Here is a 12,789-nt window from a genome sequence, read left to right as displayed (position 1 = left end):
TCCCAAATAGAGCCTGGGGGGGAAGATTTTACATAAATCATAATTGGTTCTGAAACATCGTCAGAGAATCCAAACAGCAAGAAACTAAGATTGAAAGAGTTTGAGGTGCACGTGGAAGAGCTGATCTCCCTCTTTGCCTTTCAGTGCAACACTGTTCCTCAGCTCCCACACTTGAACCAAGATGGCCGCCTGAGTTGGGCATCCATTTGTCCGGCCAGGCAGATGGACGCTGAGGGACTTTTCCGCCACCTTTTGCTGGAGCCTCTTGTTCAGAGTTGAATGTGAGCCCTGGAAAAATGAAGAAGAGGAAAAATGTCGGGGTGAGAATCATTTTATTCATATCAGAGTGTGACACAGGGAACGAGACGGCTGAGTTTAGGTTCCATGGGAAATTAAGTATCCGACGTTTTTAAATTGAACATTTGAAAGTGGTAATAAGAGCTGAATTCTCCGGTGGTGTCACATATTGCTTTTTTCTAAAACACATTTTGACTCTTCGCCTTCGGGCGGAGGCAGGACGGCGACGAAAGCGAGTGTGGGTGTGGATTCTAGGAAACCAGATGCCGGTTTGAGCGCGCAGCGTCAGCTGAGGAGACGGAGACTTCCTGTTGGCTGGCCGAGGCGGCGAGGGCAGGAAACGTGAGTTTGCACGATACAGTGACACGGGTGTTGTGTGTTCTGAGGCGGGGGCTGCGCGCAGGTGGCGGGGAAGAAGGGCTCTGTGGAATGAAAACATTGGGCCTGCGAAGGAGGCAGAAAGTCGACATCTGTCTTGGTCCTCCGCTGCGTGTATCATGTTGTCACGCGGGGTGTTCGATGCGCTCAGATCACAAGGGGTTGGAATAGTCCTTTAACTCTCCTCCCCCCCCCCCCCCCCCCCCCCCCCACTTATGTCGTCTGTGAAATCTGGCCATGTTCCAGCAGAGAGGTATGTGAACTCTGCTTGGCCCGGACCCCCCCCCTCCCCCCTTGCCTAACAATGTCTCCCTGTGTTGGGCAAGGTAAAAAAAAAAAACGGTTGTGTGTGTGTGTGTGTGGGGGGGGGGGGATACAGCAAGAGAGAAGGAGTTAAACCAGCCGAGTGATCGATGCCCTCCCTCCTTTCCTCCCCCGTTCCTTCCTTCCTGTTCCCTCCATCTCCTCCTGCTCTCTCATTTCCGCCTTTGTGAGAAACAGACAGGTGGCCCTGACTGCTAATTTTAACCGGGCCGATTGTCTGCCCGTGTTTCCCACAGCTATGTATAGACGCTTACAATAAACCAAGTAGGTCAATGTAAGACACACACACACACACACACACACACACACACACACACACACACACACACACTCGGCCCTGACCTCTAAAAATGTCTGACTCTGCCATTCATCCACTCCCACCTCCGTGGCAAACGATCCTCCCTGATTGGCCGCCGCGCTCAGCCAATAACGGAGCTTCCTGCTGCCCATTCATAAAACCCAGGGTCATTGAGGATAACGTGGTATATGAGGCACGTGCAAAAAAAAAAAGAAAGAAAGGAGGGGCAAACCCTCACAACCAAGCCACGATACAAAGTGAACACTGATAAGTGTTTGTGTCACTTAAATATTAATCAAAGAGACAATCTCACGGGGCTTATGACTGATGTTTACACATGCTGGTGACGTCATGTTTATTGTCAAGTATTTGGCCTGGAGAGTGGCAATTAGCAAATGTCCCATTTGTGTATTTGAGCAGAGATGTGAGTGAAACTCAATCCGTTAAATTCAACTTTTTTTTTTTTTTGCACTCATCCTTTAAAAAGTCCTGCTCCATTCAGCCGGACTCCACATTCCTGTGCGTTTAATGAGTAATGAGGCGAGGTGTGATAATGTCAGGGCCGTCGCTCTCTCACACACTCCTTGTTGTTCTCTCTCTCTCTCTCTCTCTCTCCTCTGTAGTTACCACCCCTGCTAGTTTTCTCAAACCTGTTTCAATGTCCACCCCCTCCCGAGTTAGAGGTCTCGAGGCCGAGGAGCCACTCGTTCATCTCATGTAGCAAGCTGCCGTTTTTCCGGGCCTTTAACACTCATTCCAAAATGAGTGTTAAAGCTGATTTTAATGTCACCCTTGAATATAATGGACGACCCCTTTAAGAATCATAAAATAATTAATTTCTTTCTACGTCCTTGATCCGTCGGGGGGGATGACTGACTGTCAATTCCCCCCCCCCCCCCCGCTGCCAGAATCACATCCAGCCTCTCATCAATATCAAGTGTCGCTTCAGCCGAGCGGCGTGTTTGCGACGGGCTGTCCGCGACGACAAAGAAAGAAGTGCTACCCGTTGCCACGGAAACCGAGCGTAATTAGCACAGAGTGTTGTCGCGGAGAGAAAAGGAGCGAGTGCGGAGAGGGAGAGAGCGTGATTTTGTGCCTCTGTGTGTGTGATTGAGTGTGTGTGTGTGTGTGTGTGTGTGTGTGAGTGAGTGAGTGGGATGTTGGCCTGCTTTCAAGAGATGAGCAATGAGAGGAGGACGAGGGCGATGAAGTAACAGCGGCGTGCGTGACGGTTTCAGGTGTCTCTGCAACACACCGGCACAGACAATAACCAGTGTCCAGTGCGGCTGACTCACTCTTTCACTGTTTGAATTTGACAAAAAAGAAATCAACAGTTTTTTTCCTGGAGGGAAAGAGTTCGGCAGATTCCCAAAGCCGCGCTCGCTCGCTGCATGTTCAAGCAGGGGGACTGTGACCGGGAAGAAACTGGGTTCAGCTGCTGATCTGGCTCACGATGCCGCATGTGTCCCTCCATCTGTCGGTCATGTGACGTTAGTTTCACTGATCTGATGGAGCCCGCTGCTGGTTATCTCTGAGCCGCAGGTTATACGTTCAGTGCCTGGCTCGGGGGCCCCTAAAGGTGACCCCTGAATGGGAACCATTGAGCTGCTCTGCCTCCTGCATCAGACATGAACCTACCAAATCCGGAAAAAAAAAAACAATATTCAGAAAGACAACGCCCAGTGCATTTGCACCCAGCTGGGACTCTACACACACTCTACACACTCAAAACACCCACGCGGTTGGCACCCAATTTGCCGTTGTTCCTCAAGCAGCGCGCCGCTCCTCACTCACTTCGCTTCTCTGCAACAGCTAATGGCAGCCAGGAGCCCACAGGCCCACGTGCGTGTGTGTGTGTGTGTGTGTGTGTGTGTGCGCGCGCTAAGAACCATTATGCAGATATGAGCTAAAAATCCACTTTGGTGCTACGATCCCACCGTCAGTCCATTATAGTAATTGTCGTTTTAGCGAGTGGGCGATTATGGTTTCAATGGAGGCTGATGAACAGGCAGAGCTCTGCTGGGTTTTTTATTTTATGCAAATTCTGGCAAAAAACCCACGTTCACGTGTGTCAGATGTGTTTGTGATGTTAGCAGGCGATAGAGTGTGTGTGTGTGTGTGTGTGTGTGTGTGTGTGTGTGTTTTGAACACCTAAGGGGTTTGCAGGTGGGCCTCTGCTAAGGGCAGACGCAATATGACAGGAGTGATGAACTGAATTCATCACTTTTTGAGGGAAGTGTCAGAAAAGGGAGAGGCTGAATTCATCGACACCAGATATTGATAGATTTCCCTCACTACACTGCTCCGTTGGGATTTGTAGTTTTCCGTGTGTCTCTGTCCGTGCGGAGGTCAGCGAGCTCTTTGTGCAGTTGCAACTTCTGGTGCATCATGTGAGGAGGCAACATGTCAGCTGCTCCGACATTGCAACAACTTAAAGAGGAAGACGAGGAATGTGTACTACTCCCAATCTCGGTCCTCCTCTTCCTCCTCCTCCTCCCCCTCAGTCATGGGTTCTCCGCTGGGTAATCGCATACCAAAAAACACAAGAATTTCCCCCTCTCTCCTCTCCAGGCTGCCCCCCCCCCCCCTCCCTCTGCCTGCAGAGTCAAACTGCTCCGAGTTCACCAGAAACAAAACCGGAAACCACTCAAGCTGTTGCATTCAAATTAAAAGCATTCAGCTCAGCTCCTGAGTAATAGAAGATACAGGTGACTGTTGCTGAACAATTCAAATATTATAGGAAAAATAAATACACATGCTACCCATTATTACAGCAATAATATTGCATTATATCAATATAAAAAACTGGAGTAGTAAGTAATAATTATCCAAAGCAGATGTTATGGCTGAAAAGCTTCGTCAATTAACTGATTGTCCAATTAATTATTCTAATAGTCAATTAACCTCATTTGTTGAGAGAATAGCAGTTTGTTTATTGTTTTTTTTTTTTAGGTTTTAGGTTGTTGAGTGACTTGCTGATTGCGTTAACACACATTGGAGGAGAAGTATTTCCTTTGCGTCACTGTTGCGCGCCTGGCCGACCCTTTATTTCAGAAGAAATATGGAACCGGAAGTCTGCGATTTATCGCGTCTCGCTCGACGCCGGTGGCGGCGGTTCTCGCAGAGAGCGACTTGTTCCCAAACTGCTCTTAATGTGAAAAATACAGAGGGAGGGAGGGGGGGAACGACACACCGGGCGCATTCCTGAGACCCGGAGACATCCATGCTCCGTGACAGACGGAGCGCGCGCGCGTGTGCGTGCGCAAACCGTGCGCGCCTGCGCGGGTGAGCTTGGAGACCACACACTTTGCGCATTTGCCCCCCCCCTCACACACAACACACACACACACACGGGACCACAAAGTAGCGAAACATTGAAGTTGTGAATAAGAAAAACACAAGTGATTGTTGCAGATGGAGATTTGAGTTGGGGAAAAAAACGAGGGTTTTGTGCGTAAAAACCCTTCTTTTTTTTTTTAACCAAGGGGAAAGTGAAATGTGCTTCCCCCGGAGAAGCCCCGCATGGCCAAGCCAAGGAGAAGCGTCCCCGAGGTGACGAGGTGGACTCACGGCCAAAGTGTGCGGTCAGCAGCGGCACTATAGCGCAAACAAACAAAAAAACTAGAACAACAACACTGAATCGTTTTCCCCGTTTTTTTTTTGTTGGTTTTTTTTTTTGTTTTCTGAACAGCCCGATCACACGCCGCGTTGCGCAATCTGCACGGACCAGTGTGTGGTGCCGACGCCAAGAGGAAAACTTTCCCTCTCTCTCTCTAAACACTTGGCAACGACAACAACAACAACAACATCAGCACCACCACAAACAACAACAACAGCAACAACAACGACACATCGGAGTCTGGAGAAAACCTTGTTATTCCCTCCAGGGAGATAAAGTCCCGCATGGAAACGGGCTCCACTTACCGTGGCTGCGTCTGCTGGCCGCATGTCCCCATGAGAGCGTTCTGTGTGTGTGTGTGTGTGTGTGTGTGTGTGAGTGTGAGAGAGAGTGAGTGAGTGAGTGAGTGTGCGTGCGCGCACAGGACGCATACCAATACTAGAGGTCGGAAGCGCAGCGCGACACGTCAACGCGCGTATTGCCTCCATATCATAAGGCGGGGGGGGGGGGGTTCTTCAGCTGCTGTGTCTGGCTCTGTGGTGCACAAACTGTGGCCCGGGGACCTCCGAGGGGCTGCGGCGCGGCCGAGCCGGGAGCAGTGTGGAGTGGCAACGAGCTACAAGTGGAACGTCGACGTGAGCTGCGGGGACAACGGTGCGTAAAGGACCGCGGAGAGAGGAATCCCTGCGCTTCTTTGGGCCAGAAGTTCCAAGTGACACTTCCAGAACACGAATGTGGTCGATTAATGTGAGCGATTGGTTCTCCAAAGTTTTGGGAAGGAAAAAAAGACTTCATTATTACAGTATTTTAAGCCTTGAATCAAATCGCAACTTGAGAGCTGCATTTTCTGATTGATGGATTTTACGTATATGCTTGTATTGGCTATTTTTACAATGGCCCAGCTAGTTAAAAATAAGCATTTGAAACCACATATGGTTCATATGCTTATGCGTGACCAACCCGTCTTTTCTAAAAGACTAAATGTGGCTCTGGTTGGTGGTTGGTGTTGCGCTGTTCATCCCTTCCTGTTTATAAGACCGACTGCATCACCACTGACTGCAGCTGTGGCTTTATTGTCATCAAGATTCAACGCCGCTGCCCTTATGGAAGAGAGGTTGACATCGTATGAATACGCCTATAGTACTGTGGGAGACACACAGATTGAATTTGTGCTTGAAGGACACTGCGGTGATTACTTTCCGGCTTGTTTCAAAACTATATACCTGCAGCACAGGCGACATGCACGGCGTACTTGGTCGGTGATTTGTCCGGGATGCGTACATGTGATGCACCCTCCTATAGAAAACACGGAACGTCATGCACATACACACAAAAGCTGCATTTGAGGAATGTCACTCTTCCTCACAGGCGACAACATGACCACGCAGACAGGTCTGTGTGTGATTTCTCCCACCCTCACACCTTCTCAAACACACATGCGCATGCACAGCGACGGCCTGCAGAGCACTGCTGTTTTTTAATCGAACAGATAACAGACTGAATGATTGTGTCTGCAGTGGAAGGAAGGGAAGCCCGGAGGATTCGTGAGCTGGGTACTGCCGCCGCCTGCTGCTGCTGCTGCTGCTGCTGCTGCTGCGGCGTGGGGACGAGCGCGTCTGGCATCTCGCTCTCTGCAGTGGCGAAGCATGGGGCAGCACGAGGCACAGGCAGGCATACAAATGGGCACCGAGGCGGCATGTGCACATACATCGCATGCAGAAACACAGAAAAACACCGAGCGCTTACCGGCAGGCTTTATCCAGACCCAGGGCAGCCCAAGACGCATTGATCTGCCTCTTTATTTCTCCCCTCGCCCTCACGTCTATCGCCTCACACACACACTTTCCTCATGGCTTTCTTCCTATCTGTCTCTTTTCTTTTTCCTCTCCTTCTCTTTTTCTCCCCTCTCTCTCTCTCTCTCTCACTGTCTGTCTATGCCTCATCCTACAGGACCCCCGGTATCCTCCTCTCTCCATCCTTGCCTCTGCTCTCCACCAGTCGCTACACGGATCTTTTAAGTCTACCAGCCTCTCCACTGATCAATGGACAGCCGGCGAGGCAAGCTCAGCTGCCTCCACCTCCCCCAGCTTTGTGTGTGTGTGTGCGCGCCTGTGTGTGTGTGTGTGTGTGTGCGCCTCACTCCCGAGGAGAGGAGGCTTTCCAACCCACACACCACTCTCCAGAGCTCTCAGCCTCCACAGTGCCTCATCAGTTGACCACTCCACACCCCTACGCATCAATTGTGTGCATTTTTATTATTTATTTTTTTGGGGTGGGAGTGTGGGGATGTGGGTGTCTCAAGGAGGGCAGCACAGAATCCCCAGCGAGGGTCTCTGAACACCTGTGACTCACGCTGAGTAGCTCCTAATGGCAGTGGTTGCATCCAAATTGTGCATAACCAGGTGGAATAGGCAGCTACAGGTCATCGTGCTGTAATGCTTTTACCTAACGCCGCACTCTTACTTGATTTTCTGCACCGAATTGAGTGCATCTACATTTTTCACACCCTTTCAAAGAGGCATTACACATGCGTCGCTTCAGTTTGAATCGCTCAACAGGCTCCGTCTCATCCTCATTTATGAGAATCCGAGCAACCTGCACTGCAACAAGGTTATAAATAGTGGTCTGAATTCATGCCGCGCTGCCCGTGTTCCCGTTGGGGGGAGTGCAGGCGATTTGACGCACACATCACAAGGGGTTGAAATCTAATAATGGACAAAGAAATTACGGGTTTGAGTCCGGTTGGACGTCAGCAAGAGAAAAGCTGCATCTCAACGAGCGTTAAAATCTTATCCTATTATCATTTTTTAAAAAGAAATAAGATGCACAATCCCGTGCAAGAAGTGGAAATGGTATTATTGTCTTGCAACAGACTGTAAGAAAAAGCAGGCGATTAGGAGGCGTCCTGGCTGAGCAGGTGAGGGAGACTGATTGACAGCTGACAGATGCAGATAATAATAATAATGATAATTATAACGATGACAGCAAAGATGGAGGTCAAGGTAAAAAGCGAAAAATAGACCTGGAGTTCGGAGGACACATGTCTACATGCAGCTGTGCAGAATTGCTGTGGAGACGCCTTCGAAAACACTTGACTCGGTCTGTCGACACCAGGCCGCGTCTTGACCCGTGACCCCGTAAGTCATGAGCCACAGCACTGTGCCCTTAAACTACGTCACCTTCATATTCTAGAGAGCCAGAGAGATAACAGTGATGGGGGGAAAAACAGAATCTGACGGACAGAGAGAGAGAGAGAGCGAGGTGGCAGGCGAGCAGTTTGTCACCGTTTTGTCCGAGACGCCCGTGGACCACAGGTAGTCGGCGGTGCAATTTCAGCCGGCGGGAGGTCGAGGGAGAAAACTCACCCTCCCGTGGTTTCGTGCGCTGGCGTTGCCAGGTGTTGTTAAGGAAGAGAAGAGAGGGGGGGTCAGAAACCGGCACATTCATAACGTTCATTCTTATTACTGAAATATATCTACTCAGACACACTGACTGGTGACATGCAGCGGAGAACACTGGGAAACCACCAATCGCTCTCACAGAGAGCTGGCATTTAATCTTCGGCCTCGATGAAGATCACCGTCAGCCCCTTGCTGTGGGAGATGAATTCAATCGTCGGGAGTTTTTGCAGCGTCGGATGTGCTGTATGAAACTGGTAATAACGTCGGCCTCAGCCGCACCCCGGCCTGTTCTCAGGGTCAGACTCGGAACCGTCTTCATTAAATAAACTGGCAGACTCCCGCTTTCACGAAAAAGTCTCTGCGGATGTTTTTCCAAAAGTGATATTGCCTCGTCTTCAAAACCTGCAGCGTTGCAAGAGGCACGAGGCACGAGGCCCGCTTCACGGCGCAGGTTGTGCACGACGGCGGCACAGTACGGTGCGGCTCCAAAATAATAAAAAATAAAAACCTGCCAGGCCGCACTGCAACAAACACCGTGTGTGCAACGGGAAATGATTGCTTGACTCCTCCGACACAGAAATCCAGCCGCTTCGAACACTTCAAACTCTTCCGGGCGAATTAATTCCATCCCTGGAGGAGCGGCGTGGGTTCTGCGGGTGTGGAAAAAGAGGTGAAGTCAAAGATTTCAAATAAGTGGAGGGGCAGAGTGGTAGGCAAAATTAGTTTTTCAAGCAACTTGCTAAATATTTCAAGCAGCAGATTTAATGTTCCATAAAGTTGCGTGACTCCAAAAGCTCAAAATCAAATGGACTGTGATGGCTCGAGCTCCGGAAACTCGGGGTCCCACATCTCTATAGCACTGTTTTCCCATTTCCTGTGGCGAGGGAACTGACCCCTAGTGTGTGAAATCAGTGGAGTGGCCCTTTAATGGCGTGGCGAGCCTGAGGATGTATTGACGTACCATACACATACTGTTCATAAGGTACAAAATGCATTAGGCCCATATGTGAATTATTAATGACACCAGAATAACAGCTGTCACATGCTCATGTGTTAACACGCGTCATCGATGCATCTGCTGAGTCCCGCTTTTGACATTTCATGTGGATGTGAGGATGCTCCGATTTCCCCCCCCCCCCCTGAACCTCGGCTAGGGAGACGGGGGTGTCCGGTACCCTGCGCGCAGAGGCGCTCATTTAGCCGTGGTGCAGGAGAGGTGGCTGTGTAAACTGCCTGTCTGAGTCATTTACATAGGTAATGGTAGGGGTGGTGCTCCAAAAAAAAAGAAGAAGTGCGGCGGTGGAAAATATACAGTCCTCCCGCAGCATTCCAAAACAGCCAGAGAGGGAGAGGGAGGAAGTGAGGGAGGGAGGGAGGGAGGGAGGGAGGAAGATGTAGGTGTCGGGCTCCTGAAGCACTTCAAAATGATGGGTAATTACGTTTCAAATTACCGACGGGAACAAGAGCAAACTCCCTGACTTTGGCGTGCGCGGGGAAATGCATTAAGAGCGGCTGGGATCAGTGTGCAAATAGGTAATTTGTTCAATTCCTGTGTTTAGGCGGTGGGTTGTGGGGGGGGGGGATATGCAATTTGCATACCGGCTTAAAGGGGCCACTCCTCTGCGTAACAAATCACATTGATTACCTCCAACGCAGGAGGTTTCACGTGGCTGCCCCGTGTCTGTTCGTCGGTCGGTTCTGCCGGTTGGCTTTGTTCCTTACGCAAAAAAGTCCCCGGCCTGTTGCGCCAAACTGTCAGGGAGGCGGCTCAAGATCAGATCAGATTTCCCCCCGTTTTTAATCCCCGACATCGTGAACATTGGGCCCTTTGGCGGAGGAAGTTTTGCAGTGCAGCGTGCGGACACTTGTTCCGCTCTGTGCACCTTGCGACACAATTTCTCGCGGCTGAACGTTTCCAATGCGGTGCAGAGATTTTATGCACGCCTGTCCATTTCAACTCCGGTTGCGCTCCGCTGCTTGGGATTTAAATGAGTCACCGTGGGGCGTCTGTAAATTCGAACCATCCACTTGCCTCCTTACAAAAACTTCAATCTGATATCTCTTAAAAAAACCTCTGCAGGTGTACGCCTCCATTTGTCCTGGCACATTACTGCCGCCGGCTGTCGACCAGCGAAATAGCAACGGACGAAGCGCGCGTCCTTCTGCGGGACGAGGGTCTAGCCACTGCGGTTACCTGCCTTTACATAAAGACCATATATCTTCATTACATTTGATGTTTTTTGATTCTTCAGTCTAGAAAGATCACTTCCCTGCTGGTCTTGTCACGATCGGGTGGGAACGACCTTTAATCGTGCCAAGGCACCTGCAATTGCAGAAATGTTTTAAAGGAATCCAACTCAATACCAGTCTGGGGTGGGCTGTGAGGTTGTTTCCCCCCCCCCCCCCTCTCTATATTTCTTTTCATTTTTGCGACTCCCTGGCTGACTGGTCAGATTGTTGCTATGGAATGTGCTGTGGGACAAAAGGAGCGGAGATCCAGAAACTCAGTGACCTCCTGGAGAGGCCTCCCTCTCTTTTTCTCCTTCTCCCGGCTCCTCTCCTCTCACTGTTTGTGCTCGCTCTCTCGCTCTCTGTTCGTATCTTATCCCTCTCTTTCTTTATTCGGAGCGCTTGTTTTGCCTCTCCGCTTCCCCCGCCTCCGCTCTCTCTCTCTCTCACTCACTTTTTCTCCCTGTCAGACTCCTGCACTTTGATGTGTTGCTGGCCCAGGTACTCTCGCTCGGGCCTCTTTCTTCATTCTCTCTGTCTCCTACACACACACACACACACACACACACACACACAACATGGCCATATTCTCAGCCTGCAACAACACAGGCTCGTGCATGCACAAAAATCCGACACTCGCGCTCACACACACACACACACACACACACACACACACACACACACACACACACACACACTCAGAGACACACACAAACTCAAACGCACACACTCTCACAAACAGGAATGTGTGGGAATCTCCCTCTGGCTACCTCTGTAACCTGCATCTGATGCTGGTGAGGGGCCAAGGAGCCAACAGACCCCGGAGACTGAATGCAAATAGTGGAGGAGCTGGTTGGCTGCCTGGCGGAGATCAAAGATCCCCTCCACATAGCTCAGCTCCGCGAGACATGCATGAACAACAATCGCTTACACACACACACAAAGTCTGCATGTGTGTTTGTGTAGGTGTGCGAGCGTGCATGTGTGCAGCAAGTGTACACGCTTGCATGTGCATGCATGCCTACTAGCATGTGTGTGTGTGTGTGTGTGTTTGTGTGTTTGTGTGTGTGTGTGTGTGTGTGTGTGTGTGTGTGTGTGTGTGTGTGGGCAAACCAGCGGCAGGTCTGTGGGGGCGCATGTGCGAGAGCACTGATATTTCATTTCAACATGAGTTCATACTTTCAAGGAATTTGTGCCTCAGGCAAATGAGTCATGCCGAATATGTGATCGCTGACCTCGGACGAAGCGGCTGCAAACATGCGCTCCGAGGTAAATCGATGAGACCCATCAAATCTTCTCTTTTTTGTCTTGTTTTTGAAGACCAGAAAATACCTTTAGTCATGTCTTTGATTACCTTGATTGGTTCTTTACCTGTGTGTGGGAGGAGTATGGATGAGGGGAGGTGATATGAAGTCTGGGCGTGTTCGGCCCAGATCCCTTTGTCTGACGACCATGTGGCCACCAGGAAGTTTGTTGGACGCGATTCTGCTAATCGGTCATTTTCGTTTGCATCACATCGACCTATGACGCTCCCTAAGCCAATGAAAGTATTCGCTGTTTTTACCAGTTCCGGATACATTGGGTCTTTGTTGATGAAACCTACCGGCGAGCCGCGTATCTGCGACGCAAAATGAACCTGTGAGTGATGCAAAGTGGCAACGCTTCTGAGGAGAAAGTCATGACGTTCAGTGATCCCGCTTTTTACGTTGTTTTCCTTTCACGGGATCCTCGGATTCTCAAACTATGCAAGCAAATTGGTATGATTGTTTTAGTCACGGAGGGCATGGCAATGGTATTGATGCTACTGATTTGTTTATCGTACAGGAAAATGGTGCATCCGTCCCTCAATTCCCTTTATTAAATGGTTTAATGGCTCATTGTATATTCGAGCACAAAGTCACAATGAAGCAGCATTATGAGAGCAATTTTCTTCCATAACTTGATGGGGTTGTTTTTCTTTTTGTGCAGGTATGGCTCCTCATCGATGAATGCGAATCAAGACACGGTGTCACCCGGTGAGAGTCAATTATATGTACATTTTTATTTTGTGTGTACGTTTTTCTTGGTGGTACTTTAACTAACAGAAGCCAATGCGGTGTGTGCCATCTGTTGGAGCGCAAAGTAGGAAGATAAAGTTCTATTGTTTCCCAGAAATTCATTTTTTTTCTATTGTAATTTATGTATATGTAGTTTTACTGGCACTTGTAAGGTGTAATTCTCCGTTAATATGCAAACTCATGCGG

The 12,789-nt window shown here is 49.7% G+C and overlaps 1 long non-coding RNA gene across 5 annotated transcripts in view; it reads right to left on the bottom strand.

Annotated features, from left to right (window-relative positions):
• LOC118301237 overlaps positions 1–12,789 on the bottom strand; it is a 1,055,945-nt gene that overhangs the window by 327,502 nt on the left and 715,654 nt on the right. The gene's annotated exons all lie outside the window — the stretch shown is intronic.

The sequence above is a fragment of the Scophthalmus maximus genome, chromosome 1 (genome assembly GCF_022379125.1).
Source record: "Scophthalmus maximus strain ysfricsl-2021 chromosome 1, ASM2237912v1, whole genome shotgun sequence".
NCBI lineage: Eukaryota > Metazoa > Chordata > Actinopteri > Pleuronectiformes > Scophthalmidae > Scophthalmus > Scophthalmus maximus.
This window is presented reverse-complemented; position numbering and strand designations above follow the sequence as displayed.